The sequence below is a fragment of the Rattus norvegicus genome, chromosome 4, assembly GCF_036323735.1.
Source record: "Rattus norvegicus strain BN/NHsdMcwi chromosome 4, GRCr8, whole genome shotgun sequence".
NCBI lineage: Eukaryota > Metazoa > Chordata > Mammalia > Rodentia > Muridae > Rattus > Rattus norvegicus.
This window is the reverse complement of record NC_086022.1, coordinates 8,070,303-8,085,977: the sequence shown is the minus strand read 5'-3', so window position 1 is coordinate 8,085,977 and position 15,675 is coordinate 8,070,303. Positions and strand designations below refer to the sequence as shown.

Here is a 15,675-nt window from a genome sequence, read left to right as displayed (position 1 = left end):
ATGCACTGGTGAGCATTCACACAGATAGGGTCACAAACATAGTATCCAGTATCTGATGGGCCTACTAGACCCCTATAAAGAAGACACCCCACAGTCCAACTGCTCACCACCATAACAGTACTCATAACAGTACTATTTCTGCATTGGTGACAAAGTAAGACAGAGGGCAAGATACCCCCACTGTACCAGGAGTCATAGGCCCATCAGCAGGTTTCACAGGGATATACAAGACATCTCTCTCTCTCTCTCTCTCTCTCTCTCTCTCTCTCTCTCTCTCTGACACAGTGTCATCTGTCCTCATGCCATCGATCTTTCTAAAGTAGGGCCAGTCAGGACCAGGCAGAGGCAATGTGACCTACAACCTCCTCTGGCACCCTTGGCTTGGTTTGAGTTGGCTGGGCAGAGCTCTCATCTCTAGGGTAAGGAGCAGGCTCACCACTCCTTACTGTAGTCTCTCACAAACACGCTCAGGGCCCAGAAAACCACCTCTGTTCTAAGGAAGTGCCACTCACACATTTGAGGAAGCAGAATTGCCCAGTGGCACACATCCCAGCCTTTCTCCAGGACCCCGGCATTCTCCCAACCACCCAGCCTGCTTTAGCCTTTATGCTTAGAATATGTAGCCAGCCTTGGCCCCAAGAGAGACTGGTGGCAAGTTTCTGAGCCTTACGTCCTCCGGCAGGAGGCTAGCGGCCACATCTTGTCCTAGGAGTTTACAGACACTGACTAAAGGACCGGCAAGAATAGGAAGGTCTATATACTAAATGAAACCCCACGCTGTCCGCTGAGGCCCTTCCCGAGCTCAGAAGGACGGAGTTGAGCTTCCAATATAGTTAACACCCAATCCGCTCCTCCCCCCTAGCTGTCAGCCATGATGGAGCTGAGACCCAGTGAGGCTTATGGAGACAGCTCTGTATAGGACATGGTGCTGACCATCCTAGGAAGACCAGTACCCAGCCTGAACAGCCATTGGAGCTTAGCTTCATTTGTTCTGAACAACATGCCCTGTTTTGCTCTGTACAATGGTCTGCTGAGCCCTGGCCACTCCCTACTACATCCCCAAGAGCATATCTGCAGAGAAGAGCCCTTGATATGGCTCCTCCATCCCAGCCCAAGTCACAAGTGCTATCACATTTGCCTGCAGCCCAGCCTAAGGGGACTGTGACATTCAGGGAATCTTTCCTAGGCCCTTGTTTCTCCAGGCTCTAGAGCTGGAAGCAGAATGGAACTGTCCCTTCTGGTATCAGAGGGACCTTGGCCCATTCCTGCTCGTAGTCACATTCACACAGACAGCCTGGGCTTCCCCAGGCTGTAGCAAATCACTGCCTGACAGAGGCTGGGCGTTAGGGAGATATGAGTCACCAGGGAAGCACAGCTTATGTAAACAACAGTCACTCAAGTAATGATGTGCTCACCCACAGAAAAGTAGTGAGTGGATCTGTGAGTTTTTGTTTGTTTGAAACAGTGCCACTCTGGAGTCCTGACTGATCTGGAACTCATAGCAATCCTCCTGTCTCACTCTTCCAAAAGCTGGGATTATGAACATGCATTACCACACCAAGCTCAGTATGCTTTTGTTATTGTGTTCAAAATAGTGTCTCTGGTAGTCCAGACTGGTCTCCCACTCATTACGTAGTTAGGGATTCCCTTGAACTTTTGATGTCTGCTTCTGTCCCCCAAGGGCTGGGATTATAGGTGTAAACCCCTCACATTCAACTTATGACCTTGTCACATTTTTATATGTAGTGTATGTGTGCGTGCTATGCATGTATATACACATGTGTGTGCAGCACAGGTGTTGACACTGCGTGTCTTCCACCCATGTACTCATTTTACCTTCAGAGACAGGGACTCTCACTTAGCGTGGCTGGTCTTGCTTGCTGGCCGGGATCATCTGTCTCTGCCTTCCTCCCCAACACTGGGGTTTCAGATGTGCCCAACTGCGTCTAGCTTTTATGTGAGTATGGGAGACCCGAACTCCTGCCCTTGTATTTGTTGAGTAGACACTTTGCTGAATAAGCCATGACTCCCAGCCTTGAGTATGTGTAATCTTTTGTTGTTGTTGTTTGGTTTGGTTTGGGCTAAGTAGATTGTCTGTCTGTCTTAAAATGCACGTGTATCTGATACATGCAATTGAGAAACATTTTGTCAGGCTGCATTTTCATTTTATTTTAAATTTCTGCTTATGTTTTCAAAAGAAAATATCCATTTTTTAAATTAAAAATGTACCAAATTCAGACCTGCAACAGCTTCCCTTTTTCAAAAATTTGAAATTCCTCTCACTTATCTTTAAAACCACTTCAAAGATAAAGGCTACCCTGTTAAACATTTAAAATAAACCTAACGGCTTCATGGTTCTTGGGTTTTTAATATTATCTTTTTTAAAGCATCAGCAGCTGTGGTCTAGGAAACTAGGTCATGGTAACACACTGGCTCCATGGAAGTTCGCAACCTTCCAGGTCACCAGTACCCGGCTGGCACCATGGAAACTTCACCATCTTCTTTATAACAGAGAGCAGGGACTACAAGAGGGGCCGTGCTGCTTGGGTGTTCTGTGCCGGTCATCATATCAAGAAAACCAAGCTGGACCCCAGCACTTGACAGTCTTCGGCAGGAAGGGGTGGACACATTCCTGGGACCCAGGTCTTCCTGGTAGGAAGGTGCTGATGGCCTGAGATTGACAGCACTTGGGCCAGAATTGGTGAGTGACTATGTGACTGAGCCTGTAGTGTTGTGTGGTGTGGGGGGCAGATCTGGGGACAGTCTCTGGTCCTATCCAAGCCCATGGGCCACTCTTGAGGTTCCTCTCCCCTCCCACTCCCTGTTTTACCTCCATTTATGGCAAGCCTGTGACTCCAGCCTCCATCACCTCCTTCTGTGAGGAAAAGGGCCCTTGAGTCAGCTGGAGCTGCCTCTGGCACTGACGTCCAACAACCATGCATAAGACACTGGTCTCTGTCACCCGAGTGACTTCTTGTGGCTTCCTTACTGTAACAGAGCTAGGGAATGAGAAAGGTATCACATGGCCCTGTGACCCTTTGACCATTCCTAGGACCAAACCAAACCCAGAGGGGTGTAAAGAGAGAGTTGGGGGGGGCGGGGAAGGGGGCTGAGTTGTTCTCCAGAACCCATAACAGAAGGAAAGAAACAAATCCCCCAAATTGTCCTGTGCACACTGAGACAGGCATGCAGACACCCAGACACACACACATACAAATATACTAATAAATAAAAAACAAAGTTCAGTGAGACACTCAGCTTCAAAAAAAATAAAAAAATAAAAATATGGAAAGGCATCCGATGTACACACACACACACACACACACACACACACACACACACACACACACGAAATAAAAAGAAGCCAGTACCAGAAAGCAGGCAATATTTCCAAAACACAAGAAACAAGAAGGGAAGTGCCATATGTCAAGCCATGTAGCAAGCAGGCATGCTTGAGTCTGTCACAGGGTGTGGCCAGGAAGTATATGGCCCCAAATTCATTTTTAGCAACCCCCCCAAATCAACCAAACCCCCAAAAAAAAAAAAAAGACTGAGCAAATAAACAGGAAGAAAAATGCCTCTTCCTTACAAGAGACTCCCAGTCAGTGCAGCCACTCCCCAGGAGGCGGGATTCAAGCCCCTTGGCTTTCTTACCAGGGTGTAGCAGGCTGGGGGCTTCCAGACCAGGGTGTAGCAGGCTGGGCTCCCTTTTCTCCCAAGGCAGTTCATTACATCTCTGCGTGGATAGCTTCCCCTCACAGGCACTGGGCCATCTTTACAGGACATAAAAACAATGGCACTGGATTGCCACCGTTGCCATGGTGACAGACAGGAAGATGCCTGGCTGTGTTGAGAAAAGGATGATTTATTTCCTGGACTGGACATAGAGTTTACTCACTACTCATACACTAAAACCTTAAAGTACAGTTTTCTGGATACTTTTACTTAAAACCTCCTGTTGGACTTGAAAAACTGAAGCTGAGGCTCCCGGACTGTGGCTCTGGACCATGCAATCCTTTCCTGGGTCTCTAGAGAATAAGGGAGGCCCTTCCACAAGAGTGGTGTGGGAGCGAGGCCTTATGGGCTTCCTGGCCAATCAGATCTGAGAGCTCAGATACTTTCTGGAGTGTCAAAGCTGAGGCCCTAGGTGCTGAACATCTCAAAGTGAAGGTAGAAAGTGGCCTCCACCCTCACGGGGACATTGACTAGCAGAGACAGAAGCCACTGCATCTTGCTCATTTCCCTTCAGCTTTTCATTCAGTTAGAATGTAATTCCCTTATGGCCTCCATAAACCTTTCCTGTAGGTTATTCTCTAGAGACCCAGGAAACTGAGAGAGGGGTAGACACAGCTACTGGGAGGGCCTGGCTGGGATGTGTGGGATGAAGGACCTTTCTAGAATATGCTTGGCTTCCTGGGAATGAACAAAGGAATTGGGGGAGGGAAAGGAACCTGACAGAAGGCTCCAGTCCTACATTTATTAGGGGACCTCCCATTGGCAGCTTAAGAAACTAAGGGCGTTGGATCATTTGCGTAACAGGCACCTAGACAGTAATACATTATAAAAGGAGGCTTCCTGGATTTTCTTTATAAAATCTAAGTGCCAGAGGGATATGGCAGCACACTTCTTAATCTTAGCACTTGGGAGGCAGAGACAGGTGCATCTCCAGGAGTTCAAGGTCAGCCTGGTCTGCATAGCAGATTCCAGGCTAGCTAGGACTACACAGTGACTCTTTCTCAAAAACAAAAGTTTCAAAGATCTAGGGGCTGGAGAGATGGCTCAGCAGCTAGGAGCACCTGCTGCTCTTGCAGAGAGTCAGCATTTGGTTCCTGCTACCCACATCAGGTGACTTATAACTGCCTGTAATTCCAGTGCAGGAGACCCAATACCCTCTCCTGGTCTCTATGAACTCCTTGTATACATGTGCTACATATAAACTTATGCAGGCACACACATGTGCAAACAAGTCATAAAGTACATGTGTTCTAAAATGTACATCCGAATCCTTGGTTATTTTTCCTCCTTGTTGTCTGTATGCCTTTTTTGAGACAGGGTCTCACATAGCTCAGGTTAGTCTCAAACTGGGTTACATACCTGAGGTTTACTTTCAATTTCTTATCCTCCTGCCTTAACACCCTCAGGACCAGAATGATAGGCCAGGGCCTGGCTGATTATTTCTTAAAACCAATTAATGTGTTCAACCCTCTCAATGTTAGAGACTTTGAGAAGGCCATTTTCTTCCCCTCCCAAACAGAAACGGTCACATGTAACAGACCCTACAGCAGAAAATCTGGTTCTGTGCAAACGTGCCCTGCAACAGTCAAAAATTTCAGAAACAAATCCATGTTTCATTTTCTCAACTGAAGTCTAGAAGAGCATTAGCGTCACTGAAAGGCCATTAGCCCCTGTGCTGTGACCCTGACCCTGCCAGGCACTGCCATCGAACGTCACTCCAGAGCACATGCACTGCCCCTGCCTGCCAGGAACCACCCCAAATCACAGACAGTTCTGCCAAGAAGGCTGGTGGAGAGACCCAGTCCTGAAGGTTTGTGGGGAAAGTACAGGAGGGCAATGACCCTGTTCTGATGGTCCAGTTGGCCCCACCTAGCTGGGACTCAGAGCCATGCCAATCCAAGCCTTCCTGACCAGTTGGATGTGACCAGCTATATCTACTGCTTTCCTTATGACTGTACCCAGATTCCTTACAAAATGGATTTTTAAAGGAAAGACAAGCAAAGCGATGTGACTGAGAGATAGTGTACATTTTCAGGTGGATATATTTATTAAAATGTTATTTATGCTTGCATAAGAGAAGACAAAAGAAATCACTCAGGGTGCCTGTGTCTTTATGAGGGTTTTTTTAAAGCTTTGCTGTGGATAAGCCAGGGGGCAGCTGTTCTATGCCTGCAGGGTAGCTGCCTGTGGGAACAAGGTTGCTGCCTGCTGGAGGGCTGCTGGGTGTGTGCTGCACTGAGGCACAGAGCTTCTGCTTGCAGACTTGGCACCTTGTCTTGAAATGGCTGTCAGAGAGAAGAGAGCGGATGTCTGCACTGGAAAGGTGGCTTCCTGGTTCAGAGCAGGATGCTCTTCCAGAGGACTCCAAGGTTCCTGTTGACTGTTTCCTTGTGCTCACTCGCCAGTGTCCTGGGTCTCCCCTCAAACAGAGGATGACCACTCCCTGATAACCTAGCACCTATGTTGCATGACTCATAGCCATCTACAACTCCAGGGGAGCCAAGCATCCTCCTCTGCCTCCATAAGCACTGGACACACTGTTTGTAGGTACATACACTCCAGCACACACACACGTACACATTGTCTTAGTTAGGATTCCACTGCTGTTATAAAACACCATCACCTAAAGTAACTTGGGGAGGAAAGGGTTTACTTATTCTAAGAGTTTACAGTCCATCATCCAGGGAAGTTGGGGCAGGAACTCGAAGCAGAAACCTCAGGAGGTGATGCTAACTGAGGTCATGAAAAAGTGCCAGTTTCTGGCTTGCTCCCCATGGCTTTCTCAGCCTGCTTTCTTAAAGTGCTCAAGACTTCCAGCCCAGGGATGGCACCACCTAAGGTGAGCTGGGCCCACCCACATCAACCACTAATTGAGAAAATGTATTCTAGGCTTGTCCACAGCCTGGTGTGTCTTATAGACTAATTTTCTCAGTTGAGGTCCTCTCTTCTTAGATGACTCATTTGTATCAAGCTGACACAAAAATAACCAGGATAATATTAAATAAATAGACAAGTATTTCTAAAGTAACTCTGACTTAAAGGAAATAAGTAAAGAGTTAACTCTGAGTGAAGTCTGAGTGACTTTATGTCCCAGGAACATGGGCTCAGGTTACCCTGGATGACAAGTCCAATCATGGAAGAAGAAGAAACATGACCATTCTAGCTGCAGAATGAGAGAAAACAATGAAGCAGTATGTTAAAAATGACACAGTGCGGGAGATGCCAGGAGGGTGCACAGCAGTGGTGGTGGAAAAGCCTGCCCTGGGTTTCCACGGTCTCTGGCTCATGGGCTTCTCTAATTTTTCCATTCTTTAGACCATACTGTATGAAAATCATCCTGGGCCACAAATCCACATTTTGCTTATGCTGGTGGGGGCCTGAGGGACATCTGCTCAGCTCAGCGGTTGTTTCCCTAGCCATTCACAAGGATGCAGGGCCGGATTCAGAGGGTGGAAACGAAAAGGAGGCCTGAAACCACCTAGAGGCATTTTGTCTGGCTGCAATTCAGCTCTCCGCTGTGACCTAGTTGCCCAAGGTTAGCCTACGGGATCTCTAACACAAAGCTAAAGCTTTGCCCAGGTCCTGTGCTCAAGGACCATGTGATCCAGTGGTGGCAGCCATGTCTCTTTTCCATTTTAGAAAGAACACTGAAGCACAATTCTGTAACTCAACCAAGCCAGAGTCCCTGACACGGAGGCCTGGAACCCCAGATAAGGACAAGGAGGACAAGGAGGACAAGGAGGACAAGGAGGACAGGGAGGACAAGGAAGGAGGACAAGGAGGGCAAGGAGGCTGAACCTACAGGTGCAGCAAAGAGCAGCTTCCCACGGGGCTCCTGCCTGAGCTAAGTCAGTGTTCCTGTCCTGCTGTGCTAGCCAATCAGCTCCCTGTTCTCCAGGGCTAGTAGAGATTGGGTCATGAGTGCCAGCAGAGGAGAAGGCACAGAGGGCCCCAAGGATACTTACTGGCTAGCTTTAGTGCTACCCTGTTGAGTCCTGGGACTCCCCGGGAATACGGGACAGCCATATCATGCTAACCAAGCAGAACATACAGGCGCTGGACAGGGAGTCCCATGCCATGATATGGGAGCTGGCATGGTTCTGGACCTGTACCTGATCCAACCTTGAGAAGAGAAAGGAAAGGAGGAGAGGAGAGTCAAAGCAATCTAGCCACTACAGATGTGAAACACAATGCCAAGGAGGTAGTATTTTCTACTTAAAATTCAGAAGTATAAAAAGTCCTTCAACCAGCCAAGCCGATGACTCAGCTGGTAAGATGCCTACTGTACAGGCGAAGACCTGAGCTCGGATTCCTTACCATGCATATCAAACCCCTGCAGCCCTGCAATCTCAACGCTGCGGAGGCGGAAGGAGGCTGGTGCCTGAAATTCATCAGTCAGCCTGCATGCACGCATGCACATATGCACACATGTGCACAGATACACACTCTGTCTCTCTCTGTGTCTCTGTCTCTCTGTCTCTCTCTCTCACACACACACATACACTCACATACACATCTGCATCTACATGCACATAAACATGTATACACACACATCTGCATCTACACACCCATATAAACACACACCCTCTCTCACATACACCTGCATCTACATGCACATAAACATGTATACACACACACATCTGCATCTACACACCCATATAAACACACACCCTCTCTCACATACACCTGCATTTACACTCCCACATAAACATGTGCACACACATCTGCATCTACACACCCGTAAACATGTACACACTCTCACATACATCTGCATCTACACACACACACACATAAACATGTGCACTCACACATATACTTCTGGCCTCTTCACTTATATCCTCTCCATAGACTCTCAGCTTATCATTTTAGTTAGATGGACACTATTCTATTATTAGCAAGAATTCGTCTCTTTTTTCCAAGAGTTTATGCAAAAACCTTAAAATTTTCTAAAGCCAAAAAGAGTGAGGAGGAGCTGACTTAGAGATACTCTGAACACCACCAGGTAGGTAGATGGGTACTTTTATGTGCAGTTGGTAAATGCCTCCTGGTGTTTACAGAAACTGGAGTTTAAAGAAGCTAATGGCTTAGTTAGGCTTCCGGGTGAATGGTCTAGTCAGAACTTGAACTTACAGACTAGGCTTCCTGCCCACTATTCTGATACCATTTTGCTGTTAGGGCCAGCAGAGGATTTCTGGGCAAGTCAACAGAGAGTGCCCAGAGAGCTGGTGGGGAGTGGGCCTGGGTCTCCACACTTACACAGTGACAATCTACATAATGTCATACTGGGATATGTCCACCTGTGCATGCAAATCTTGTTTCTCAATATCTAACCTCTTTGCAAGGTTCCTGCACTGTGTCATTTCTCTGATAGATGGATTTTCGTTGTTATGAAATGTTCCCTTGGCCTCCACATGCCTCTTATATTTACAGCACCTTCTTGGCCTCGTGGATACCTCCCGTCCTGGCTTTCCCTGCAGCCCGCCTGTCTTTATACTCTGTGCCTCTCCAGGATCGGAGACAGCTTAGCGCCAGAGTACCTGGCTAGTGTGTTCGCAGCTCTGCTTTGATCCCGGCACTGTGCACACATAAACTAACCCACTGTGTTTCCTGTAGCAGGAATTCCTCCCGGTGGCTCCTGCACCTTCCCGCCTTCCTCTGGGAGGTTCGCTGTCCCACGGTGGAGCTGACCACACTTGGATTTCTTGCTTCTGTGAAAGACCCCAGCCTAATAGCAGTAACGGAAAGACTAACAGTAGTAATGCCATTTTACAAGGCTGTATTTAGGAAGACTGGTTCCGAGAAAGGTCAGAACACTGAGTATACAGCGGCTGCCACGAAGGATATGTGTGGAGAGCCTGGCGACAGGATGATTGCGGTTGAGCGCCTGACAATGAAAAAGAAAAGTGGAAAGCCCCGGGAGAGGTCCCACACCCTGGTGGGAGGCCGAGTCAGCCATTATGTTCCAAGAAGACACTATAGAGAACTTGCCCCCGGGCTGACCCCTGTAACCATGCATCTGCTTATGTATGCTTGCTTCTGCTTCCCAGAACCCTATAAAAAGCCCATCCCTGGTTCTGCTAGGCACGCCAGTCTTCCGAATTGACTGAGATGCCCACAGATATCTGTGTATCTTGATCAATAAAAATCCTCTTGCTGATTGCAGCCTGTGGACTCGGACTGGTCATTGGGCTCGAAGATCTCCCTCCTGAGGGAAGATTCTCTCTGAGGGTCTTTCATCTGTTTTCTCCCCTTCCTGCTGTCTCTGGAGTTGATCTTTAGGATCCTTAGGCTCATACTGCATTTAGCCTGCATTTAGCTGTCTGTTTCCAATTGGCTTTTGAGCTGTTTCCTAATACACTTTCCACTGCCGATAACACACCACCAGAAGCTGGAGCCGGGGCTGGGGATTTAGCTCAGTGGTAGAGCGCTTACCTAGGAAGCGCAAGGCCCTGGGTTTGGTCCCCAGCTCTGAGAAAAAAAAAAAAGAACCAGAAGCTGGAGCCTTGGACAGAAGCGGGGTCCGTTTTGGCCCCAGGAGTCTGGGGCAAGGTCACGTCTGACAATAGCTGTCATGCTGGCAGAATCCAGAGGCTAGCAGAGCACCACTGGGCAAGAAGCAGGGAGTCCCCTAGTCCCAGGAGCTGTGCCTGTGACCACAGATCTACCCACTCTTCCATTAGTAACTGGTGAATGGATCCCAGTGTACAAACAGGAGCTTCTTAAAGGCCCACCCCGTTCCACCTTTTAATATCTCACACGTCCAACCAAAGCTCAATGTGTGTTTCAGCAGGGACAAACCATATTCAAACCATAGACATATCTTTTCATGGTATTTAAAAGGTTTTTCTCGTGTTATGGTAAAATGTGTGATTTAAGATTTATACGTGGTTAAAGCTAACTGCTAAGTGTATACTTGGGTGTCATTAAGGACAGCCACAGTGGTGCACACCCATCACTACCTAATCTCCTATCTCCACAGCCATTCTCATGCACCCTCCTTTTTGTCAGAGTTTCCTCAGTGACTGCAGTACACATCCTTGGGCCTCCTCTTAAGTTACCACCGTATCAGTTTGCATAAACTAAAACTTTGCTACACAGGTCCACTCGGCCTCACTGGCCTTGTTCAGTACCATATAGTTCAATACCCCATGTTGGTGTGGGTTTTCTATTGAAACAGCCGCAGGGGTTCTGAAGAGACAGGCAGTAAGGTAAGTGCACACAAAGTGTGCTTCTAACCACCTCAACTCTCTTGTGATACTTTGTTCCTGATGTCCGCAGGCTGTGGCTCATTTAGCTACTTTCATAGTTGATGGGGCCAGGGACAATCTCACACTCCCACAGCCAAGAAGTTCTATCTGCCGTGTGATGTGTCTGTGCAGCCTGTGTGTTTATGTTCATATATGTATGTGTGCACGTATGTGGAAGCTAGAGGTCAACTTCGAGTATATTTCTCAGTCACTCTCCAGGTTATTTTGTTGAGACAGGGTCTCACTAAGCTTTCTGGTCAGCAAGCCCCAGGGGATCCTGTGGACTTCACCTCCCCGGGAATGAACTTAAGATGCATGTCACCACACCTGGATCCAAACTCAGGTCCTCACGCTTGCAAAGCAAAATACTTTACGACTGAGCCATCTCCCTAGCTTGCCACATTCTGTCTTTAAAACCAAGGTAGTCAAGGTTTTAGATTGCCAGCAAGGGCCTAAGAATGTTGTCTGGATTTTACAAATTATGTCACAAATCCAAAGAGAAAGCCAAGTGGCCCAAAAAAAAAAAAAAAGAAGTGGACCATCAGGATACTGGAGTGCTGAGCAAGCCTGAGAAAGTCGTGTGTGTGTGTGTGTGTGTGTGTGTGTGAGTGTGTGTGTGTGTGTGTGTGTGTGTGCATGCATGATACAGTTAATGGACCAGGCATGTTCTATGCTGCAGGGAACGCCACAGAGAGAGTACAAGCATCCCAGCAGAAAACATGGCTCTCTTGGATGGCCTCTCGGTTGAAACAGATTCAACTCACATCTCTTTTTAAGACAGCTGTCTTCTGCGCTTTACTTCAAGGAAGGAGGATCCTGGGGTCTGAAGCTAGCCCAGCTGGTCTCCAAGAGTAGGACAGTCCTCTCTACCTCTATCCTGTTTCTGAAGAGACTGTTAGATTATGGGCATTAACCTGCTTCATTTCCTTGGAAAATGAGCTCACTCCAACACGGGCTGATTGACAGGCCTGGCACTGCACACACTTCTTAACTTCCTGCTCCTCCTCTACCATTCACTGCTCTTGCAGGACTTTCTTGGTTGGCAAAGTCTCTCTGAAGACAGTCTTTGCTCTCAGAATTGTTTCCTTCTTAAACTTATGAACATCTTTCTGCTGGTACCTATAATCTCAGGTTTCAATTAACTTATAGAAACTTTGCAGATGTTTTTTCTTTCTTTAAGAAACCTTGGCCTCTGCTTCCTCTAACTTCCCTTTGGGAGGGGGGAAAAGGGTGTCTCTGTCTTGCAAAAGTGTCTGCTGCAAAGCAAAGCAAACCACTTACACGAGCTTTCTGTGACTGCTTATTGGCAATGCTTGACTTGGGGTCTCATGCAGCCCCAGCTGGCCGGTGAGCCACACAGCTAAGGATGACCTTGAATTAGTAATCCCTGACTCCACCTCCCAGACTCAGTTGCATGTAACCCAGCATACACCTGAGGGTTATTTCTGTGGGGAGTAATGAGTCTTCTTTTTATCGCAGCTGGGTTTTCAGTGAATTAAAAGGTTTAGAAGGCACTAGAGAGATGGCCCAGTGGTGAAGAGCACTGGCTGCTCTAGCAGAGGTCCTGGGTTCAGTTCCCAGCAACCACATGGTGGCTCACAAACATCTGTCACTAAGTTCTAGCAGACCCAAAACTCTCTCTGGCCTTGGCTTCCCCGGGCACCAGGCACACACGTGCATGCAGGGGAAACATTCATACAAATAAAATAAAAATTAAATTAAAAACATTTTAATAAAAAGGTAAGAGGGGAGCTTGGGAGGTGGTTCAGCAGTCAAGAACACTGATTCATCTTCCAGAGGACCTGAGTTCAATTCCCAGCAACCACTTAGTGGCTCATAACCATCTGCTATGGGATCCAATGCCCTCTTCTGGTGTGTGTGAAGACAGTGACAGTGTACTCATATAAATAAAATAAGTAAATTTTTTAAATGTAAAGGAATACAAGATTTTTCTGTTCTGTTTTTACTTTGTGTTTCTTATGGTGGTACAGGCAGAAGACAGGGCATCATATGCTATGTAAGCCTCTATTGTGGAATCACACGGCACGGCCAGCCAGATTGTGTCTTTTTATTTTTTATGTGTGTAGGTGTTTTGTCTGCTTACATGACAGTATACAACATTCATGCCTGGTGCCCTTGGAGGTGGGGGGTTGGAGGGATGAGGTGTGGGATCCCTTGGAACCGAACTAGAAATGGTTGTGAGCCACCATGTGGGTGCTGAGAATCAAACCTAGGTCCTATAGAAGAGCAGCCTGTGCTCTTAACTACTGAGACATCTTCCCAGCCCCCAAAACTTGATATATTTAATAAATATCTCTAGTTGTGCAGAAGGCAAAGACTTTGAGTTCAGAGCACCCCAGGATTAGATGAACCCCCAGGAGCTGTTGAAACATGGGTTCTGAGGAGTTCTTGGTAGGTGTGAGCCTCAGCTTTGCTGAAACCTGTTGACCGACAGACCTGGGACAGCAGCTGGGGACAGCCATCCATGTTCTGAACACTGCGCTCCTCTGTTTCCACAAGCATTTTCCTGGTGTCGATTATTAAGTCCTCGGCTGTGGACCCTCAGGGTAGAGTAAGCGTCTGTTACATACATGTCATCTCAGCACATAAAACTGGTAATAAACCATGTCCTACAAAACTACTTTTCCTTGATGTTGTAACTAGCAGTTTAACTGCCTAGCAGAAGAACCAGGATCTTCACCCAGGAGGCAACTACGTTTTCCTTGGGGGCAAAACAAGTGCCAGTGACAACAGATGCCAAGTGATGCTGAAAGAATGAGTGTACGCAAACCCAGGCACAGGAGAAAATGGATTTCTGACAGGACAATGTTTACCTGAGGCTTACCTAAGCCTGGTTTTGAATCAGCCTACATCCTGCATCGGGGCCACCAGCAGAGGGCTGGGGAAAATGTAAAGTTCTGGGCTGTCTTAGCCTCGGGGTTCAGGTGTAGGACTTGCCATGGGTTCAATGGCTGAATATCCTTCTCTGAGGCCCACAGACCTAGATCCCAGTTTTGAAAAGCCCACTTTGGGGGGTTCTTTACAAATCATCTACTCCCGGGTAACTGCATGTGGCTGGTGCCTCAGTTCAGACAGAAACGGTGATGTTTATCATTGCCAACTGGACAGGACCTAGAAGCACTGAGAGGCAAACTGCTGAGCATGACTATGAGGATCCCCTAGACTGGGTTTGCTGAAGTGAGAAGCACTACTAGTGTGGGCTATCCTGGACTAAAAACAGGAGGAAGTCCGCTGAGCTCACCGTTCTGCTTCCTGACCACAGGAGCCTCACACTCAGGCTGCCACACCTCCCCTCCTGTGATGGCATACACCCTCAGGCCAAAATAAACCCTTCCTCCCATAAGTTGATTTTGTCACAGCAACAAGACAAGTGACCCTTGCAGAAGACACAGACCTTTGTATGTCACCTTTGACATCGGGCTTCTCTTTTTTCCATTAAAAGAACGAGTGAATAGGCAGAAAAACAAGATCTGTCTCCACTCGGAGTTCCCTCCAATCCGTCCCAGTCAGCTACAGTATGTTCTCTTTAGAACATTCTATTTGTCTACAAGGGTGAGCTGTGAGGACTCAGCCAATCAGGGCAGCAGTCCACTCCTCACCACCCCAAGCTATTCTGACCCAGAAGTAAAGTGCTGCCAATAGGTGAGAGGCAGTGAACTTGGGCTAAAGGGTTCATTGTTCCTGTGTAACTCATTTTTCCAGCACTCCTGGGTGTCACCGAAGCTAGCAGACACCTGGCTGGCCCCCAGGTGCCCTGAGCCTATCTACTCTTGATTACAAGCGGGTAGGTCCGGTGCAGCTTGTGATGTCCCGTGGCAGCCACACCCCCAGCCTCCCAGTGGGCCTCCCCTTTGCCCTCTGGTCAGAGAATAATGATGACCTTGAGAAGGAGGCAGAGAGGCTAATCTCTTTTTTTACTCTCCATGCTAGAAACTTTTACACCCTTATCTAAGCATGAAATCAGTCCAAATTATAATTCCTAGGATTCTGCTTATTGTAAAAATTAAATCCATGGCCTAGATTAAATTGCTATTCAGCAAAATTTAAGATATAGCAAAACCAAAGTAAAGGAGACACTAGTGCATATTCTGGCCTTACTTATTAACAGCACCGTCTTGCTTTAAAACTGCTATTGGATACTGAACACCACAGCAAGGCTGAAGTGCAGCATGAGTGGATAGCATCTCTGAGGCTAGCGATGGACCAGGGCCCTCACGTCCTAAGCAGACCAAGCCTGCTAAGATGCACCCTGGCCCTCCTTCATATCATTTGACATCAGCTCTGGCTAAATAATAAGCAGATGGAGTAGGAGACACGGCTCCATGGTTGAGAATACTTGCTGGTCTTGCAGAGGTCCCAACACCAAAATGGTGGCTCACAGACATTAAGATTCCAGCTTCAGGAGATCAAATGCCATCTTCTGGCCTCCAAGGGCACCAGGCATGCATGTGGCAGACATACATATACGCAGGTAAGACCTTCATATAGATGAAATAAAATAAATCTAAGAAACATTTAAATTATTACATTACATAAAGTAATGCATTCGAGAACACAGGTAATCAGTGGATGAAAAGCACATCAGGAGCCATCTGTCTCTGCGCAGTTGATGGAGGTGAAGATAGGAGAGGCTCTAGTCATATCTTGCACACAGCGGCGTCAGTGCTGAAAC

The 15,675-nt window shown here is 47.5% G+C and overlaps 1 long non-coding RNA gene across 3 annotated transcripts in view; it reads right to left on the bottom strand.

Annotated features, from left to right (window-relative positions):
• Positions 1-15,675, bottom strand: part of LOC102546740 (uncharacterized) — a 42,996-nt gene that overhangs the window by 14,708 nt on the left and 12,613 nt on the right. For 2 of the 3 annotated variants that reach the window (XR_010066046.1, XR_005503391.2), the window contains exon 2: positions 1-15,675. This exon is cut by the window's left edge. This is a non-coding gene — a long non-coding RNA (uncharacterized LOC102546740). The other variant, XR_010066047.1, reaches the window with a different exon arrangement.